General features: G+C 34.9%; 1 protein-coding gene and 1 long non-coding RNA gene across 3 annotated transcripts in view; one reads left to right on the forward strand and one right to left on the reverse strand.

Annotated features, from left to right (window-relative positions):
- Window positions 1-22,395, reverse strand: part of LOC135077327 (supervillin-like) — a 296,862-nt gene that overhangs the window by 203,988 nt on the left and 70,479 nt on the right. The window lies entirely within an intron of this gene.
- LOC135077199 (uncharacterized) lies at window positions 9,540-11,040 on the forward strand. 2 transcript variants are annotated; one of them, XR_010258424.1, is made up of 2 exons: window positions 9,540-10,019; window positions 10,878-11,040. It is a non-coding gene; the product is annotated as an uncharacterized LOC135077199 (long non-coding RNA). The 2 variants fall into 2 exon arrangements; XR_010258423.1 differs by lacking the exon at window positions 9,540-10,019 and adding an exon at window positions 10,688-10,792.

Consider the following 22,395-nt stretch of genomic DNA (forward strand, 5'->3'; position numbering starts at 1 on the left):
GCGAATCTTTTTGGCAATTACGCCATCGAATAGTTTTTAGAATCTGCAAATATCTATGAGACACTAAGACTTCATATTGATTTGCATACTTATTTGTGTCCAACAATGTGTTTTCCGCCATATTTTCTAGAAACATGTCAATTTATGTCTAGATGTTATTATTTGAATGACATTTTAATACTTCAAAGATTTTAAGCTTAAACGCCGTAACGACAGAGACTAAATAAGTATTATGATATTTGAGACTAGAACAAACGGAACGGAGAGAAAGGCAAATCAATCAAAGAGGACAAATTCTCTTTGCTCATTAAAATTTTCTAAGAAATACTTCACAAACAAAAGGAGGTAAAACATCAACAGTTCGTAAACAAGTTATACATAACTAAAGGCATTTTGTGTTTCTAAGTCACATTAAAATAATTGATCGAACCAACCAACTGTTGCGTAAAGGCCTAACTTCAGAAACCTCTCATGCCTGACTTTATGAAACTACCCCTCAGGCATTATTTATAGCCTAAAAAAATAACTCATAGAAAAGAAAACCAGCCGAACTAAATTACTGAAAGTTACACAATACTTAGTAGAAGCCTTATTTTAAATTAAAGTGTTGTGTAATGTTAAATTATTCAACATCTCGGAAGCCTAAGCGTTTAAATCCGATTTAAGTAGTAATTGTAGTTTAATTACATTCCGTAGGCTTCGTCACACTTCGAGGATTCCGACTTTGAGAGTATGACATGTAAGTGGCTTATTTATAATCTGCTATCATGTTTATCTGAAGATAAAATTCTACATTAGAAAGACCGAGTTTAAAAGAAAGTTTCATAATGCACATTTTATAATATAATACGTAGACAGTGCAAGCTTACAGATTGCAAGCTGTTGACAAACAGCTCTAAGCATCGTTACACAGCTGATCGCAGCACAAACAGTCTCTCAACTCACCCAAGTGCTGTAAACACTACATCCGACACGAAATAAAACTGTGAACAAAACTGGGGTTCCACTTTTGAGAACGTTAAACGACACGCGATTTCCGCGCGTTAAAAATATGCGTTCATTAAGTTCTACGTTTTCAGAGGACGAAGGGCGTGCGCTTCCGACGACGGCCCGCTGTAGACTGGCGCCGTCGCGAGTGCAGGCAGACGGTCAGGTACGACCGTGCGACCACGAAGAGGTACTGAGTGTTTGTTTAATTGATACGGCAACCGTGATGCGGGATGGCACACGACCCTTATCAAACGGGCAATCCATCTAGATCTGTGGCGATATTGTCAGATGGAAAGACGTTAGACAAAAACCTAATCGATTCGGTGAACTATGCCCTTTTTATCTGTCACATCGATAGCAGATGGAATGATTATGTGATACCGATTAAACATCGATTGCTTTCTGTAGCCAAATACGTGTCGTTTCCGTAATTTTACGCTGCAGCATGCAGTGATGTAATTGCCAACAATGACACAACTATCTTACTATCTCCATAGATATACCAGTATATCTCGATAGTTAATCTCGACGTGAGTGATCACTTCGGTATCAATTTCATGCATGCACTAGATATAGTGCTATGCATAACTAACTAGTTTGTATTATCTAAAGATCTGATAAGGAAGTCGAATGGACTGTTCAACAAACTTTAATCATAATAACTGCAGGTTTGAAGTGAACAAGAAAGTGCATAAAATATTCAACGGTTGGCATTCAGGAGATGCCTTAGAATATTTACGAGCCAGGATCACCGGGAATGTCGCTAATATTTTCCTCTTGAACTTTAGCCGTCGTATAAAGTCGCGTCCGGGTGGGTCATAGTAAAGAGAGCAAGGTCGACTGCATAATTTCTAGCTGAACAAGAAGCAAGAGAAGAGGAACTTCGGTGGATCATTTCATATTAAAAGCTGCTTACTTAATGTAATACGAGGAGGTGCTATTTTCCAACAGAAAATTCTGATGTGCTGTTGACTGCACTATCGAAGTTAACATCTTCATCGATGGTTATTCAAGTCTGATAATTACGTCGATTATTAATACAAGCTCACGTGCTTTGATTGGAACAAGGGTTGCTATCCTTGAGCTATGCCCACACAAAGCAAATTAAGTGCTCTTGCAATACTGTACTGTGTTGCGCATTAATAGAGGACTATCAATTATTTGCTTTCTGTACTACGCACAAAACAATTAAAAGCTTTTCCTAATAATAATTGGAGGTCAGGTGAGAGAACAATTTAATTATGGTAGATATACAATGTACTCATTTAATTTGTTCCAATAGTGCCTGTGTTGGACAGTAAGTTAAACAAATACACACATTTGTCTTCGAAAGCTCCTACTATACAATGTGTGAACGCTAGTCTGGTAGTTCTTGGAATGTCAAGTCAAGGTAAAAATGTCAAGAAGTCAATTACCTAAGGCGATAAGATAGACTACTTACTGTATTCTTTGAACTACGCTTTGACCCAGAGTTTCTCAAAATTTAACCCCTGTATTTCAGACGACAGCGACCTTCTCTCTAAATCAAAAAATCTTAGGCGCGTAGGTATTACATGTCGTTGTTATACATAACAATACATAAGAACATTTAGGCTGAGTTGCACCACCTTATTTTAACCGTAACAATAATAAATACCGGTGCTTTTTGGCGGACTTTGACAGATTTTTGACGTTTGTCAAAGTTAAAGTAAGATGGTGCAACCCACCCTAAGTGTTTATTTTATTCTTAAGAGTCAAACCAGTTACAAGGGAGCTGGGTTGCTTTCTTGTCTGGTATCTGTCGCACGTACGAGCTTGTTAGTCACGCGTCAAGAGTCATATGGTAGGGAGGTCTTGTCAGAGGTTCGCGTGCTCCAGTTTGAGAACCAATGCTTTAACCCAAGGGCACCAGAGCAGGCAATGCATTTTGCAAGCGGTCCGCTGGCCAGGGACGCGCCGGACCGTGCCCGCTATCCTGAGAGCTTTACATTAACAAACAGACAAATTAGAGCGGACAAAGCATTTTCGCTGCGGGCTAACATTCGCGTTAATACAACGGGAATGCAGCTGAAACAAAGTTACAAAAAAACGAATTTGTTGTTGCTAGTTACTTGTAGCGAATTGAACCTCTCGTCCAAGCCAAGATAATCACCTATCAACGATCATTGTGGTAAATCTTTTCTGAAACTCTTTACCCACAATTTTTTCCTAGGTGCGCGTGCCCCAGTTTGAGAACCACACTTTAACCCAAGGGCACCAGAGCAGGCAATGCATTTTGCAAGCGGTCCGCTGGCCAGCGACGCGCCGGACCGTGGCCCGCTATCCTGAGAGCTTTACATTAACAAACAGACAAATTAGAGCGGACAAAGCATTTTCGCTGCGGGCTAACATTCGCGTGAATACAACGGGAATGCAGCTGAAACAAAGTTACAAAAAACCGAATTTGTTATTGCTAGTTACTTGTAGCGAATTGAACCTCTCGTCCAAGCCAAGATAATCACCTATTAACGATCATTGTGGTAAATCTTTTCTGAAACTCTTTACCCACAATTTTTTCCTAGGTGCGCGTGCCCCAGTTTGAGAACCACACTTTAACCCAAGGGCACCAGAGCAGGCAATGCATTTTGCAAGCGGTCCGCTGGCCAGGGACGCGCCGGACCGTGCCCGCTATCCTGAGAGCTTTACATTAACAAACAGACAAATTAGAGCGGACAAAGCATTTTCGCTGCGGGCTAACATTCGCGTTAATACAACGGGAATGCAGCTGAAACAACGTTGCAGTTCTTTGTGATCATACGGCGGATTCGCTTTGAGGTTCATAGGAGTAATTTGTGGTCGGGGAAATGGAAATGTATTTTTATGTTTTTATTTTTATACCATACTTTGTAATTTAGTCGCTTCAGTAAAAGATTTGTTTGGTTTTGACCTAATTGGTGCGCATTGAATCAATACACTTAAATTTTTAAATTCGTGAAAACCTGATGTTTACAGTAGGTAGGTACACAAATATAAAGCATAAATGCTTAAATACAGAATAACCCAGAATTAAAGCATGTTTAACCCTCTTCTAAATCAGGATCATAAATCCAATTGAGTTGACACCACATTGACACCAAGAGCTGTTCTCGATTGAAGACAAGATATATACGAATCTAGTCCTATTCTTTTGTATAGGTAGGTAGGTATAATAACGGATCACGTCAAAACGTCCGTGATTTAACGTAGCGTATGCACTCGGCGAGATTCAAACCCGTAACCACAAGTGGCGCTTAGTCCGCCACACGAACCACCACACCGTGAAGTTAAACAGTTATCTTGACGACTCAAAATCTAACCAAGTAATAAGCAGTAAGGGATTCCGTGGAGGGTAGTTGAACGGGAAGCATGGTCGATCTGTTTTAATGATTTCAATTTATTATTTAATGGACTTTAGTGTACAAATTAGGTGTTATTTTGTGTTCTAAAGTGCAGTGAAGTGATAAATTATTAAAAACATTGAAATACTTCGAATTTGAGCGCGCATCGAGTGTCGAGTGGGTTGTCGTATGAACAACCCGCTTTGGACCCGGTGGCGTCTTGAAACCTGCTTACGGGCATACTTAACTCCACGGAATCCATGAAAAATCAATAGAACTGAAACACCCACGTTCTATTGATAACTACATATGTCAATTTTCACTCGACATTGGCAGAAATAAACCTCCCAGAGAGGTTTGGTTGCCATTAAAAAAATAAAAATAAGCAGTAAGTACTTATTGAGTGTTCGTTTGACATATTACGTAAGAACGTGTCACTAAACTAAACCAAAGAACCGAGCGACCCGCATCGCTCAATTAACAGGTTAACGACCACTGGCCATTCATTTCAACGCGACCTTTAACCTGTTCAAGACACCGACAGTATCTACGAAGATTCATAAACCCAGCTCATTACTGTTTAATTGCACGTAACAACGTTTTATGATTTATTACTTAGCAATAAATCTCTGTGAAAGTACTAATTTGTTTTGTCTACTAATAGTAATTAATATCGATGTTAATGTGCCGTATTTAATTCGCAGATAGTTACACATACGCCGCTAATAACTTAGTCAATGAAACAACTTTATTATGATTATTGAGTGCTTTTAAACATGCAATTTGAAAGCATAATGGCATTACAACGATCAATAATATTCGGAGATCATCACCATATTCGCCACTAAATCATAAATATTAAAGATAAGTACAGATGCCAGCACATCAAGCTAAATACTGTAAAGTAATTGTAATAGGGTTGAGTTTGCAACAACATTGAGTCTTTATGCTATCGTCTGTATTCCCTGAAATTAACATTGAAAGAAAACCCTGCATTTCAAAATTCCTACAAAGAACCGTCTACAATGACGAAGGATTTTTCCAGAAGAATGCGACAAAAGAAAAAGAAGAATAGATAGACTTTTAAGTCCATCCGAGTTTTTATAATATTTCATTAGGATGAGAATCGGACGCAGCTGGTATCGGAGGGATAAAAGGCTCTGACAATGAGTCTTTATTTATTCAAAGGATTATTAGCCTACGATCTGGCCGAGTTCTGGCAACAAACAAAATACACATTGTAATAATATTTACATCCATACCAGAGTTAATTTTAAAAACTCATGATTTTTTGCAAATAGGCTTTTAGAAAGCACTTTTACAAGTCCCAGTATTAACTCTACCACTGCTTCAGGACAGTAAATGGGCCAGTGCTGAGAAGAAGCAACGCAAGAAACTCAAGTCATTATTTCGTGGAACAAACACTGTAACATTAGGTAACTATCGACAACTTTTGAAGTATTCGTATAACTTTTAGCTATTGCTCCACAAAAAGCAACTGCGGTGTGGATTCACCATTTTTTCTTCCTCTGTCCACTGATGAGGATCGCGATCACGGATAGTGTTCCTCCACAGACTGCGGTCATAAGCTGTGTGGACCGCACGATGCAAACTCAAGCCCATTGCATCCCAATGTACCATTTAGTTGACAGCATATCAAACTTTTTTTTTAATCCACAACGAGGAATGTATCCTGTATCTCACCTGCTGGTAAGTGACGATCAGGCCGAAGGTGGAAGCGAGCTTCACCCGGAATTCTCAACCACGGAGGAACTGGCTATCTTACCTCTAACTGCCGGAACACAACAATGCTGTTAACATTGTTATGGCGACAGACTTAGGTAAGATGGTGGTAGCTAGCTAGGCGGACTTAGAACAAGCCCTACCACCAACCAAACCGTAACAGAAAAATCTGCCCCCACTGGGTATCGAACCCGGGACCTCTGCGTCTGAAGCAGGTGGTCTTACCACTAGACCACAGAGGCGGTTAAAATTATGAACTTTTGTTGCAAAATAGCCTTTAATCACCTATTACAACTGTGTTAAATGCTTTCGTTAACTTCCTTGCTTCAGAATGTATGTACGAGTATAAATAAACTTTACGTCATAACTTATATTATTTAATTTACAGCTGACTTAGCCAATAAGGGTAATGAATAAACTTTAATTAAAGTAACATAAGACCCAATTAGCCTGACAACCAATTATGAAATTATAATTTGTAAACAAGATCGTAAAATACATAATGTACTTACATGGACAAGGTCATAGCTTGTAGACGTTTCAGACATATTAAAATTCCATAAGGGATAAAGTAAAGAAAAAATGAATTTACCAGAAAAAAATGTATTATTTTAATTGTTGAGTTTGTTTTTCAGGTTAGCGTCAACACATGAGTGAATCAGACAGTTTAAACGTATTTTTACAGAGAGTTCAGAACTTAAAAGAAATCTTAACATTTCTTTGAAAAAGTTCCGAGTAACTTTACAGTAAATGTAGAAGAAAATCGAAAGTTGATATAATTCATAACAAAAATAGAGATTCTTAGGTATAGCTTAATTCAAATATAAAATTGGTTCCAGCTCACGTTAACACACAAATGACACTCAAAAAACACAACTTTATTCTTCACTCCCTCATATTTAAAAAGAAAACAAAATATTTCCATAACGAAATTAATTTCGCAAATGCGAAACAGCTGTACCAACAGAATAATCTAACTGCATAGCCTTTTAGCACGTACGTTTTAGATTTCAAACTTAGTCCCAAACACGAACTTAAAACATGGTTGGTGGAAGAGAAACGGCTGAAAATTTAATAATGGCGCGTCTGTGAAACGCCAACAATAACAAAATTTCATAACCGTGATCTCTGCGATATTTGGTTTTGGAGTTAGAAGCGTAACTTGAAATTTCTTTAGAAATATCAATTTTCAGGGGAGCAGTAATAATAATTTTCATTATGATCAAACAATTAGCGTAATTTAATTCTGTAACACAAACTTTCATGCTGATTCTGGGAAAAAATGATGGAGGCTAGATATCGAGTTCAAAATTAATTAATAAGGAAAACAGTAACTGTACCCTTTAGTTACAAACATTTAACTGTTGAAAATATTTATTTATCACAAAGAAATCACACAATATTAAAGTCAAATCATGTAAGTACATCAAGAGTTAATGTACACACAAAAATAAAAAGCATTGGTAAAGTCAAGCGTTTACAAGATAACGATGAAGGTTAAAATAAATTGTGATTTTGCCTTACTCAATTAGATATTATTTCACGAAAATTCACCACATAACCAAAGGTTCAGTTTCCAATTACAACGCTTGATCCAACATTAGCGAATTTACACAATTCCAAGTATTCGTAAATACAATTTCGATTAGTTAAACTCCCATTACTAATGCTGCATCTGACAGAGAAACTGTTTCGATAATTGAATCAGACAAAACGTGTAGTTAAACAATTTATTGTTAGTTTCCGCGTGTGTTTTCACTCGCATACCTACCTATAATTCCATTTGTGAACGAATAGGTATTGGAGGAAACACTATTGGTAACATAAGTTTTTTAAACTCCTTCTCTGATCTACTCATAATACTCTACTCTATTTGTAGAATTCTAAGATCACCTAGAAAAGGGGGTACGGGCATATGACAGATGCCTACTTGAGCAACGAACTTATTATCATTTTGCAATATTTAGGTTTACCTAATAGTGAGCTGTAATAATTTTGGATTTTCTTAAAGGTTTTAAACCTTTGTTTGTCACCTGTCATCCGCTTTGCAAATTTCGAACTCCTCCTATGTTCTTATGATTAATTTCGTTGCGGGTCCAATGACAGTTTAACTTTCCCCCGGGACAAACTTGACCTTCATTGGTTGGGTTTTTATGGCGGTCAAGCTGTAGATCCTGGCTACACAGGAGTTGCAGTGGTGGGAACGAGAGGTGGGAATAGTCCCGAAATCTTGGATTAGCCTTGCAACTCCCTAAAGCTCCTTTCACATTTTCTGATATTATTTCCAATGTTGTAAAACAAACATTTTAAAATAAAGTGCGGCGAAGTGTTTACTTTTAATCAAAGGAAAGCCGGCAGTAATTAAGCGCAAAGGCCCGCGCTTGCCTAGATCTTGAATGAGTTCGTTTGGCAAAAGGAGACCTAAAATAATGTTATTGAGGTTAAATATAAATTGTAATTCTAGATCTAGACCATTGTTTTATTAGTAAACGTCACTGAAAAGCACCTTGACGAGCCTTCTACTCCTTCCAGGAGTTTTTGCATTATTTTCATTTATCTATTCAAGTAACTAAGAACGACAACATTCCTAAATAATGAAATGAAATGGTTTATTCAGTACACAGCCCTTTCCAAGGCACTTAAATACACGTCCCAAGTATAGCTTGCCCTACCACCAATTCGGGACACATATAATTATGGGCTGGTGCTGAGAAGAAGGTACGTTAAAGTACGTTTGCATATTGCACAGCTATCATCGTCATATTATTTCAGTTTTTTTTAACCATATTGGGTGATAATCGTTATTATTCTAACCCTTGAAGTTATAAGTTTGACTTATGTTTGAGAATTTGAAATTATCTTGTAACAACAAATATTATTGTTATACTATTCCTCATATTTAGTTTGCTGCATTGCAGGTCTATTAACGAGTTAATATGAAATATCAACAAAACAATGTATTAGTAAAAACTATCTACCAAAATAAATGGATTCCGATTGCGGTTAAATATATTTTAACGCTGCAGAAGGAATTATTCGGTCGATTAAAAATAACTTGCCGCATTCGACTCGATAATATAAAGTCAAAACTAAAAATATTTATCATGGAATTTTGAACCTTCTGGCGTGGATATAAAAGTAGGATTATATTTTGATTCTGCTTTAAAACTAGTATATCAGTTGGTGTTTAAATAAATTGAGCAGATTTATACAAAGTAAATGCTCGGAAGGCCTGAGACGACATTAATTTGGTGATGTTTGTATAGCCCCATATACAAGCGTCGAAGATAATTAAAGAGTGAATTTATTTTGATGTTAATTATGGACGCGTGCGCAGGTTCCGACTAGAAGCTGTTTTATCAATTAAGAAAAGCATAATACTCTAAAATAGTAACCAATCTTTCACATAAATATAATTAGGTACATTATAATTTAATGTCAATGAACATAAGATACATAACAGTGTCATTCCCAAGTAACACAAAACACAATTATAAGAAGCGTACAACAGCATGAACCTACGTGCAGAGCAGTATATGAGCAGCATATGTAGCACTATATCAGCCGTATAAAAGTCTATAAGTGTCTTGTAAGCGCAATTTGGGCCCCAAATAATACGGCTTTGAGCATTATTAAATATTATTAGTGCTGCTAACCAGCGCTTATAATGTTATTGAAGACAGACATTAGTAAAGTTGTTAGACAGCATATTCTAATGTAAAAAGCATTTTATTAGATGTTAGTACAGCTTTGAAACAGCTTTCAGAATTACAATGCCAAAGTTACGTTTTATTCTAAGGCTGAACGTTTTATTTTGTTTGTTTGAAAGTATTCGAAAAAACTTATCGCATTTTATTGTCCGATTTGATTATTTTTCGTTTAGAGTATTGCAGTGCAATGGTGTTGTGAGGAGATGTTTTAATGTCTTTATTTAAAATAATTTATCATAAGGTAAGTATCTTTTTTTTGTTTCAAGAATGAAAATGAGCTGGGAGTATTAGTCTTATGTGAAAATATATATATGTTTGTGGTTTATAATTCACGCGCCCTCACAGAAATCCTTTTTTTAATAAAATAGGGACAAATTTAGAATCGACATATGACACTTCTTGTGATTTTTTTAACGATTTGATTAATTTTAACTTATAAAATTGCTTCTATCGATACTCCGCTTGTAAGAAAAGGATAATAAGTAGTATTTCATGCATATGTGTATTATAATTTTATTTTCTATGTTAGAGAAAACAGAAAGCAAATGGCGTCAGATAATATTAATGTTTTAAACTTTCAACTAGTGTCTTTTAATGTTGTCAGTCTTATTATAGTAAAAAGAAAATGGTTAAGTCATTCAACCTACATATAAAATATCTAAGTGATATCTTTAGCATTACTGTAACACTTTTTAGGTATGTTATAATGTTCATTAGGTTTAAACGTCATAAAAATGGATTGCTTTAGTGTTAATCAGGGTACCGAAACAATAATTTAGAATCCTTTAATCACGTCATGATCCCCTACTCCACGTCTTTCAATTTTATCTGTCTCCAATTAGGTAGGTACCTAGTTTGACAAGTGTTAAGTATAAAATCATTATCACTACAAATGTAATTTGTAACGAAACACGATATAGCTACCTATCTTATTTTTCGCTCATTGTAATAGTAATAATTTAAAGGAACTTTTTGTAACTAGTTAGTAGTGTTGCTGTAGTCGTTTTTTTAAGGGTATGCGTTATACGGGTAATTATTTAGTTTTCAGGTAACTACTTCTCTATTAAGTCATAAATAAGCTTATTTGTTTTTTTTTCAGATGCCTTTTAAAATAGTGCAAACGACCGAAAGGGATGAAGGAATGTTCTACGGAACTTCTTGACTCACACAACAACCGATTGTACTGTATTTTGTGTATGAGGTGTATCATTTTTTGGAACACGTTTTGCATTTCTTAAACCAAATATAAAGTTTGAATATTCCGTCTTTATCTTTCTCTCTTTCTCTTTACTCCACCTGTTCTCTTAGGCTGAGTTGCACCACCTAACTTTGACCGTAACTATGACGATAACCGATGTTTTTTGTATGGGGTTTGACAGATTTTTGACGTTTGTTAAAGTAAGTTGGTGCAACCCGGCCTTAAGTCTTTTTCCACTGTTTATTGTCAATAACGTGACACGTTCGACATAAATTTTCTAATGAATATGGGCATTTCTCCACTAAATGGAAAATCGCTGTCCCAAGCTAAATTTATGTAGTAAACCTTAAAATTTCTCAGGTTTTTGTATCAATACCGACATAGAATTAGGTATTCTTAGCATGACATAGCATATTTAGTAATTTAATCATGGAATATTCGAATAAATAACCTCAAACGTCTCAAATCACAGTCCCCTGGTACGTCCCTTTTCCAGAATTACACATATTGTTACAAATGTTTATTATATTGCTGTTGATATTTGAATAAAAAATATCCAAATACATTAACAATAACAGTTAGCATCTTAATACATCACAAACAATGTTTACAATATAATTTTAATCAAAATATCCTTCTGAGAATGCTGTCCTCAAATTATTAAAACATTCCCCTGTTAAAATTTTAAAACCGGTTTAAAGACATATTTAGTTTTGGCGCAAAGCACTTAGATCGCAAAACGGAACCCAATAGGTGTTAAGGTTGTTCAGTTGTGTAGCTAGTGGGCAGCCGCTATTTTGTTTAATGCTACTACTGCGTCATCTGGTGAACCACGCGTCTCGGCCGTCAGTGAAAACATTCCCCTGGTGAGCCTTTTTTTTTACTATTTTAAGAGTTTTAATAACGACAATTTGTTTAAATTAATTAATCTTCTAGTATGTAGCCACATAAGTTGCGTTTATTTTAATGTTTTTAAATGATATTGTTTTATGAAGTATTCACGTAAAAATAACATTCCCCTGGCGAACATTCCCCTGTCATTTCATAGCACAGGGTACTGTTCATACCACAGGGGACTGTTCATACTACTGTTTTCCTAGGTTTTGACCACTAAAATAACGTCTTTTTAGTAGGTATTATCTCAAAATTTCACCGAAAAAGAAGCGACGCGAAACATGAGAAGAATTTCTAGAACAAAAACGTATAGCTGTGCAATTATGATATCATCGACTTGAAACATTACCCTAAAAGAAAAATTGAAAAAAAGAAGAAAAAAGAAAAACTTTAAATAAAATCAGTTAAAGATATGAGTTGTCGTGAGCATAAGGCTGTAAAAAAGGTTTGGAGGGAGCACTGTGCTAAGTTTCGTGCAAAAAAGAAAGTCATGAAGACATAACAAATAATTTGTGTTTCTTTACGAGATCGAATCAGAAATAAGGAGATCCGTAAACGAACTAAAGTCGGTGACATAGCCCGACGGATTAGCAAGCTGAAGTGGCAATGGGAAGGCACAAAGTACGCAGAACTGATGGCCCATCGGCAGCAAGGTTCTGTAGTGGAGGCCGCGTGGACGTCCCACGCTGCGTTTTACGGTACACAAGGTGGACCGACGACATTATAAAGGTAGTAGGAAGGCGCTGGACGCAGGCCGCTACGAATCGATCATCATGGAAGTCTTTGAGGGAGGCCTATGTTCAGCAGTGGACGTCCTATGGCTGAAATGATGATGATGATAATGAACAAATAATTTCGGAAGGGAAAATACCTACATCTGATTCAGAAGATTTCGCAGAAGAACATCAGGCGCCTTTAAGATCATCTGACCCAACACGAAATAACAAGAATAGCGTTTCAATATTACATTCACCAGAAACGGGGTCAAAAAACAAAAATTAGCAGTAATAATGTTTTTTGTTTATTACTTTTTGTATTTTTTTGGTTCTGTTTTAAAAGGCAGGATACTACATTTTTGATTATTATAAAGACTGACTTTACTGTCATACAATTTAAGTCTTAAAACTTAATTGTTCGTTAAGTTTAATGCTACTGTTATTAGGCTTAAGAAAAGTCATTATAAATTAGTAATATTTGTTTTAATAATAATATTTTTTGTTTCAAAAACTTACATATTTTTATAATAGCAAAGAAAAATAAAGAGTTTGTTTATTCAAAGAAAAATACTAATTGTTTTTGTCCATAATACATTCCCCTGGGTGGTTGCAACATTCCCCTGTCGCAATTTTGCGAAAAATCGCCAATAACTCAAAAACTAAGGGGAAAATGTGTGGGCTTTTTTTAGATATGTATTTAAATTACTATTGCCCTGAATTTCGTTAACAAAATTTCTCAACATTTAATAAAATTACTTCAGGACAGTCTTGTATGGACGATTTTCCAAATAGCAGAGAAACACCCATATACAGGACCTACTAACGCACAAATGAATATAATCATACGGCTCGTGGTTTTATGGCCAAATTATGACCTAAAGTAATAAAATATTTTTTTAATTTATCTAAATAGTGCTAAAAGCTTTAAAGTAACAATAAAATAAGAAGATAACAGAGCTAAAACTTTAGTAAATGTTTGGCTAATGCTGAGCAGTAAATAAGCATAAGAAAAGATCATAAAAATGCGTTCAATCTGTAAATGTGTTAATATATCTGAATGCACTATAGAATATTTCGACAACGTTTATTTAATGCATTAGGTTTTCTTATTTACTAATATACGGTTTTAACCTTTGTGTTAGTGTAAATGCTGTTAAAGGTGCTGTATATTAAAAGTAATTAATGTTTTAGTATGATTATAAGCCAATTAACTTAATTTTTTTAGACCATATAATAGCTTCATGCATTGTAAATTTTACCGCATTCTACTCAAAAGCATTTAAACTAAGTCAAAACTGATTTAAAGTGATAGTCTGACTTTAAAACGTAAATCAATCTTAACTTCAGTGAATATACAGATTGCGTGTTACTTGGGTTGTGAGTTAAAATAATTACCATATCAAACCCTAAGGAAGTGGTTCATCAAAGGCTAAATACCACCATAAATAAGACTTAACCCTCGCTGTACGAGGTGGGGTGTGACACACCCCAGGCCTTTAAAAACCGTCATAATTTTAAAAATTTGCAAGTGCTGAATTTGAAATTCTCAGTAGCTGGAATTATGGCGCTGCTGCTTCGATCAGCGCTGCAAAATCAGTCCAGCGGTGACTACCAACTGAGTTACATGCCTTTAAAGTGCGTGTGGGTGTCACACACCCCACCTGGTACGGGACGTTGTTAAAAAAGTTAAAAAATAATTTAACAGTTTTGGTATAATTTATATATTTTTACCTTTGTTAATTGAATAAAATTCAATACAAATAATATTTTTCGTAATTTTCACGGAATCTGAAATTTTCAAGCACTTTTAGTCAAATGAGATGACTTTTAGTGCGAACCTGGAAGTTTAGTACTGAGATTCGAAGATGTATGTGAACATACACTTATGGGCTACAATTTATACTTGGTGATACAATTTATGGGCTACTGAAATGGAACAGCATATTTTATAAATAAATAAAATTGTTACGCTCCCATTTTATGCATTGAGCATACTCATTTTCTTTCATCAGAATTGTAATAAATTGAAAACCGATAATCAAAACAAATTTATACCCTTCCAGTTTTTAATTTACTTTTAAGTTATAAGTAAATCTCTTGTATTTTGTTAAATAAAACGGTTGTCATAATTAAAGGCACTAATTAAAAATTATACATAAGAAACTGATTCCTCAATTACAAGAACAACGGAAATTGTGTCTTTTTGTTATTTTATGATAAAAATGTTATAATACACATTTTGAGCTCAGAGCTTTTCTTACACCTAATTAGCATACGTAAATAATCAATATTAGATATTAAATTCCACCTAAAAAAATGTTCAATGAAAATTTTATCACTTTGTATATTGGGGTATGTCATACCCCACCTGGTACGGGACGTAACTTTTAGTCACCTCGTACACGGAGGGTTAAAGTCTAGCGTGAAACTAAAATAAAGAAAAGACAGATGCTGCAAGAAAATATTCCAGAGCCGTACCTTTGATCTATTGGAATTCACATTCGCATACGAAATTGCACAAACCGATGCAAATTCCAATACAGTGTGAGTCACGTTAAAGTGTACATATGAAAATAGATGAAACTAGACCTATTTTTATCGACAAAAAAGAGGTCAAAATTTTTTTGTTTTTTTTTTAATTTTTTATAGAATTTTTTTTCTTCCAATTACTTATTGTAAATAAAACGTAATAACTTTTAAACTAAGCGGTATATCCTGATAAAATAAAAACAGTAACAATGCTAAATAACAGGCAATACTAAAAAAATACATAAAATACACAAAAAAGGCCAACAAATAATAAAAAATGATACTTTTTGAAAAAAATCTGCTTAAAAATTCGTGTTTTTTTGGTTATTTGATAAATTTCTCCAAAAAATGCCCCTATAACAGGTGGTTTTTATTACTTTGTATTATTCTCTATCGTATTATCTTTGTAAAACCAAAAATCGCATGTCTCTATCCCTATTACAACATTTGCTATGATCGTTTGAACAAAGGCCTGCCACAACATTTTTCTCCGCTACAGTTAGAGACAATTTTAATTTTAACTAAAATGCTTATTTTACTTTGAAATCTTTTGTTTTTATTTGAAATCTAACTTGTCTTTATCAAAATAACAAATCTGGAGCCATTTTCAGTTTCGTTGTTAACGAAGCGTTGAATGGCGCGCCCGGAGAGGCTTAGTTCAAACGATCATTGCAAACGTTGTGATAGGGATAGAGACATGCGATTTTTGGTTTTACGAAGGTAATACGATAGAGAATAATACAAAGTAATAAAAACCACCGGTTATAGGGGCATTTTTTGGAGAAATTTATCAAATAACCAAAAAAACACGAATTTAAAAGCAGATTTTTTTCAAAAAGTTTAATTTTTTATTATTTGTTGGCCTTTTTTATGTATTTTATGTATTTTTTTAGGTATTGCCTGTTATTTAGCATTATTACTGTTTTTATTTTATCAGGATATACCGCTTAGTTTAATAGTTATTACGTTTTCTTTACAATAAGTAATTGGAAGAAAAAAAATTCTACAAAAAATTTAAAAAAAAAACTCAAAAATTTTTTTACCTCTTTTTTGTCGATAAAAATAGGTCTAGTTTCATCTATTTTCATATGTACACTTTAACGTGACTCACACTGTATACTTTATTTCTAGTTGACCGAAATATGAGTCTAGTGTATGTTACATAAGCCTATCCTCATTTTGACTGAATCTGAGTGTATTTTGAATAGAAAAGAAAATATTTTGTTCCTTCCATTTAGCCAAATGACGTCCAATGCTGGACAAAGGTATCCCCCCAAGGATTTCCACGACGAGCGGTCACCAGATTGTTTCCAGAAAATATTTATTTTATAAGAAAAAGAAAAACACAAACATAGACCATTTGTTTTAGAAATATTTTCTTTTTGAAGAATTCATATGAAATATGTACTTAGTCGAGCTAGAAAATGTCAAAAACAAGAGAGCGTCTAAGATAAGAATGCAAAAAGTAAAAAGAAAGATTTGGCATCGTATCCTACTGCATACGGTCGTATTTATTTGAATTTCTTCCAAATGCTTCGTTTCTTTTATCCTATAAAAACTAAACATCTTTGTGTGTAGCGCTGGACGCAGGCCGCTACCAATCGATCAACATGGAAAGCATTGGGGGAGGCCTATGTTCCGCAGTGGACGTCCTATGGCTGAAATGATGATGATGATGATGATTGTGTGCAATAATTACAACAATCATCATCTCCATAAACTCTATCTACAGATCCTTGCTTCCAAAAGTTGCCTTCAAAATCTTGACCACAATCATATTTAAAACCTAAGGCAGACGGATTGACAATATCGTTACTAACTCAATTCTGTGAGATAAATGATGAAATTATAGAATAAAACAAGACCTCTCACAGGTGAAAAGCTATATTAAAAACTGTATCTCTGTAGCACAAACATTCATAACTACGATAATATTACCAAAACATACACGAAACCTTTTTCTACTAATAAAGAAGAAATTCGATCATTAATTAAGCATCCATCGCCCGAGGTAACAGATATTGACTTTATTAATTATCTGGATGAAAAACAACGATGATTTAATTAATTAGTGATACTACTCCAATAAATGATATTTCCTCTCATTCAATTATTCTTTTTGTTAATAAAATACATAATTATTCAACAAAAAGTGGTCGCAAATTCACAAAAAGCTTCCTACATTCCGAATCTAATAATAAAGGCTGACAGCACAATTTGTAGTAAATTAGTATTTTCTTTGCAACCCAAGATTAAGACGTTTTAAATGTCTGTCGCTTCGTTAGTAATTGATTTTAATTAAGAAATTAGAGGATAATTTAATATGGCTTTACTTTCTTTTACTAAATTGTTGCTGAAAATTTTAGGTCATGCCTTGTCATTAACACTAATTAGTCTTTTTTTCATAAAGAACCCGTATTTTTAGAAAATCTACTGTGTAGGCTGTGCAGCTTTATAGAGAGAGAGAAAGAAAATTTTGAGGATTGTGCGTATATTTCTTTGTATCGTAAGGACGGAACAACACTGTTAGTATCTGATTGATAATCTTATTATTTGAAAGACAGGTATAAGTACTCAGGCGAAGTTGGGGCCGGTCATCTCTATTTAACTGTATTTATAACAGAAATATGCAATTACTTTGATATTTAAGGCATATTCATATTAAACATCACATGAGCCCTGGGACCTGAGTCCACCAGTGTGCCTCTCATGCTCAATATTATCATCATCATCATTTCAGCTATAGGACGTCATAAATGTAAATGTTCAATAAGTATCGTTTGGAAACTGAAAACAACAAGATGATAAAAAAATATTCGTTCCGTGGAGTGCTAGCTTTAAAAATAAAGTCCCAATTCGACGTATGGACCACCATTTCAGAAGTTACGACTTTTTTAAATGCCCGAGTTTATTTCGATGCATATTCGAGGGATGCACTCCATTTTCGTCGTATTTTTCGTCATATACAATATAATTTTATGTACTCGTTTATCTTAATAGACAACTAGAAATCGTTAAGTATTTTGTTATGTACCACCATTATAATTATGTATTTTTCTCGTTATATTAATTGTATTTTCCTCAAAACAAAACCCAACGTCACGTCGATGAACGAAGATGTTTGATTCATAAACGAATTAATCATACACCTACTTACCTACCTAACACATTTTGAGAGAGGATGATTGAACCACACTGAGCGAAGTAATGGCTGAAAATAGGGAACGAGAGACGAATGAATGCTTCGAAGGAACTACTCGTATTACTGGATAGTATTTTACATTATGCAACGAGTCTCGAAGTGTGCTATAACTCGAGCAGTAAAGAGGCAAGACAGCGTCTGGAGGACATTCAGAGTGATTCAGACTCCGAACGATTGAGGAATAATTTAGGACTAGTCCTAGATGTCGAAAGAAACTAAATTGATCACCGTAAATTTATTTTATTTTATTTTATTTTATTTTATTTTATTTGTTTAACAATGTTTCAACAGCATCAAATTGTAAACGTTTTATTTTTCGGGTTAGTAGTAATTTTGCACCAGTTTGTCAATTTCATGGAACACAAAGGTTTTAACGGCTTTAAGGATTGAGACAGGGAAAAAGATAGTCAACTTTTATGTTCTACCTAGTAATTTTTATCTAAATGTTTAATCCCATATCTAGCATCTAACTTAACTATAATACAGTGTAGGTAGTTGGTAGTAGTAGTTTTACCAATTATACGGCTTTTTCCTCTTTACACATACCTACACTACAAGCCTATATTGGTTAAAAAACTAAAAACCCTTAGATAACTAACTGAAAAACCAAATCACACCATCGCAGACTACACAATATCATGTATAATAAGAAAATTATATCCAAAAAATGAATCAAAACGAAATTAAGAATTCTTACGTGAACTAATTACGAATCGCAGTTCATTTGTATAACGGCTGCCGGGGTCGACGACCGGCCGCGAAGGCCGCGGTGTCGTGACGTCATCGCACGACCTATCCTATAGGGCCGCCACATGCATCTTACATTAGACAGCTGGTTATGGCATGTACAGTCAATAGCACATTAGACTTACATCTTTGTTACAAAATAACACCTATCATAATATCTATAAAATATTCCATAGTTATATCTGGTCAGAAAATTTTAGTTTTTGAACGTTTCCCGCTAGGGGCGCTGTACAATCCGTCATACATAATATGTCATTTTTTGACGCGCTCACTAGTGAGCGCGTTTGATAAAAACTCACACAGCCCTCTCATCAGTCTCATCTGTACAATATTGGATATTAATAAAACTTTATTGTGTTTTAAGCAATCAATAGACTCTTTGCTTTTGTTATTAACGAAATCTCGACGAAGAAACCAAACTAACCAGACGGGCAAATTAAACCCGCCTGTAATATTAGCCTCTTCGCAATTCGGTCAGAGGGATTTGAAATTAGAAACTAAACAACGAGTAGCTTGCGAAATTGGTTATTTCAGAAGGTATTGATGTCGAAAACTAATATTTAATTTACAATGTCAATGATTAAACAAGGTCAACAAATGTTTAGTTTTCAGATCAGAAGACTGCTCTCCGTTAATATAAATGCTAGTTTATTTACTAAAATACAGGTAAAAGAAGATCCTAGATTTCTTGGCTAGACTAATTCAATAAAGAAATGTTAATAAAATAAATTGTGCAACGTAGGAGTCACTATAACATGCACCGCTTGAATAACGTATGAAATTGCTTCATGGGAAACGTGGTTCGGTCAACTTGGAACGTCTGGTATTAGCATAGACCACCTTCTGCCAATAGACTGCACAATATTGCCAGTGAAATGAGTAGGAAGAAGGTCTACATTGGGGACCGAAGTTACACGCTTACGAAAACGTTAGTTCATTTTTTAGAAATGATTGATGGTACAACGAGAAGGCCTCATGAAGTAGGTAGCAGGAAGGCGCTGGATGCAGGCCGCTATCAACCGACCGCAGGTCATTATGGAAATCCTTGGGGCAGTCATAGGCAGAAGACAACTTATGACTGAAATGATACACGCGCGAGAAGCACATTATAATCATGTAAAATTCCACGTCTATTCACCCAGTATCAGGTTGATCAACATTGAAAATGTGCCTGTCACAATACTGCCACTGTACATAAACGTATAAACAATTTTTCAACATCAGTAGGCCTAAGATGCGCGTCGCGATAAGCGGTTATCACGCCATTTTATCGATTTTGCCCATACATTTTGACGTCGATAAAATTTATCACGGCGCGCATCTTAGGCCTACAGAAGTGCATAACTGTGATAAAAAGCTTTCAAGTCTTGATTAATAACTTTCGTATCTCTTCCCATAGCTTTCTTTAAAAAATTACCTACTGAGGCGTCTACGAATTCGAATTTCTACCCAGTTAAAAGATCAGTTCGGTTCTGGCAGCCCGTTCTATGAATTGATGTCTTGCCGAGCCACACACAGGATAGACTGGCACGTACAGAAGCTTTGGGGTGAATTTATACCCGTGTCCAAAAATATTTCCAGCAAAGATTGCTGCAAACAGTAAAAAGGATGAAATAAAAAACATGACCGTGGACTGAAAGGGAGTAAATTATACATGTGGGAGTGAAATTTAATACTATTTCCAACTGAAATGTTATGATGTTATTGAATTTTATGAAACGCATTACTTAACAAAATCAATAATACAACTCATACTATACAGGGTGTATTTATAGGATGGTCATTAAAAGTCAAAGGTCATCATTAAAAACATGTTTTTAGTCGAAAACACGCACTAAGTGCAATCTCTTCACACAAACATCTCATTTTCTACTATTTGTATATTATCAAAATTAGGTATTTTATGTGGAAATAGGCATATATTTCCAAGAGAAAAGACAAATATCCACTACCAATCCTGAGCTCATTCACATCAGTATAAAATATTGCTTATTTATCCCTTACACCCTGTATGAAATGAAAATCATCATAACCAGTTCTATTTAAAAAGGCGTAGACGTAGGCAGTTCATAAACCCTAGATATTCGCAAATGTAGTCAATAATGAATCACAATGACGTCACGAACTTATTTTTACACGATGATGACAGAGTGATTTCATTGACGGACAATTTTTCTATCAAGCCCGCTCATACAAAATGCAGCGTATATTTTTAGATGCCCATTTGGCTACTTTACACGGTAGTCCGGTCGTACAATAATAAATAAAATAATAATAATAAAAATGCTTTACTTCCTCACCACAACAATCATTACAATATTTTTAATACAATTTGGACTTATAGTAGAATTCGATTATTGTGGGAGACTGATGCCTAAACTAAGCTAAAAGAAGCTTGTATTTCAGGTCATCAGGCCCCCTCCACAAACCAACTTCCCAAAAAAAAAATACATCTATACTAATATTATAAAGAGGAAAGATTTGTAACTATTTTTGTATGTTTGTAATGAATAGGCTCAAAAACCACTGAGTGGATTTTGATGAAACTTTACAGTACTATTGTTCATAATCCAGAAAAACACATAGGCTATAATTTATGACGATCTGTGACAAACGAAATTTCACCCGTGCGAAATCGCGGGCGGAAAGCTAGTATTATATAAATATAGAAAAAAGAAAACAAAGTATAAGGATAGATAGAGGTTATTGCAACAATCAGTTTTACAGTGTCAAAAGCAGAAACAGTTACACTCAACTCGCTTGTTTAAATACGTCTAAAGTGGTACATTTAATAGCATTTCTGTTTCATTATAATTTAGAGTATTTAGCCATTCAGAAGTTAACACTTTACATTTCACTTTCGTTAGCGGGTATATTGTAAGAATTTTATTGATTTTATTATAAAGGAATCCGCCAAGATAGCAAAAGAACTTCTGCGAAAAAGATGTTGAGAACTTGTGAGTTCGTCGGTCCACTGGCAGTTGACGCCTACGTGGTGAACTTTTAGAGGGGTTTTTGTAAGGGACAAGGATGTGTTGCTTGAGCACTATATGCAATATAAACAGTTGGCGCACTGTTAGGACCTTAGCTTGGGTATACAATTGGAACGTGGGATGTCTATATGTGTGAAAGTAGGAGACCTTGAGAATAGCTCGTTGCGTTCTCTCAAGATCAATGAGGTTTGTTTTGGGCGAGCCTCCCCAGGCAGTGATGCAGTAAGTAATCAGTGACTGCACTAGTGCAAAGTAGACCGATTTGCGCACGAACTCATCAGCAACGTGTCTCAGAGTTCTAAAAACATAAATCATTTTTCTGAGCCTACTGTTGAGAG

The sequence above is a fragment of the Ostrinia nubilalis genome, chromosome 13, assembly GCF_963855985.1.
Source record: "Ostrinia nubilalis chromosome 13, ilOstNubi1.1, whole genome shotgun sequence".
In the NCBI taxonomy this organism is placed as follows: domain Eukaryota; kingdom Metazoa; phylum Arthropoda; class Insecta; order Lepidoptera; family Crambidae; genus Ostrinia; species Ostrinia nubilalis.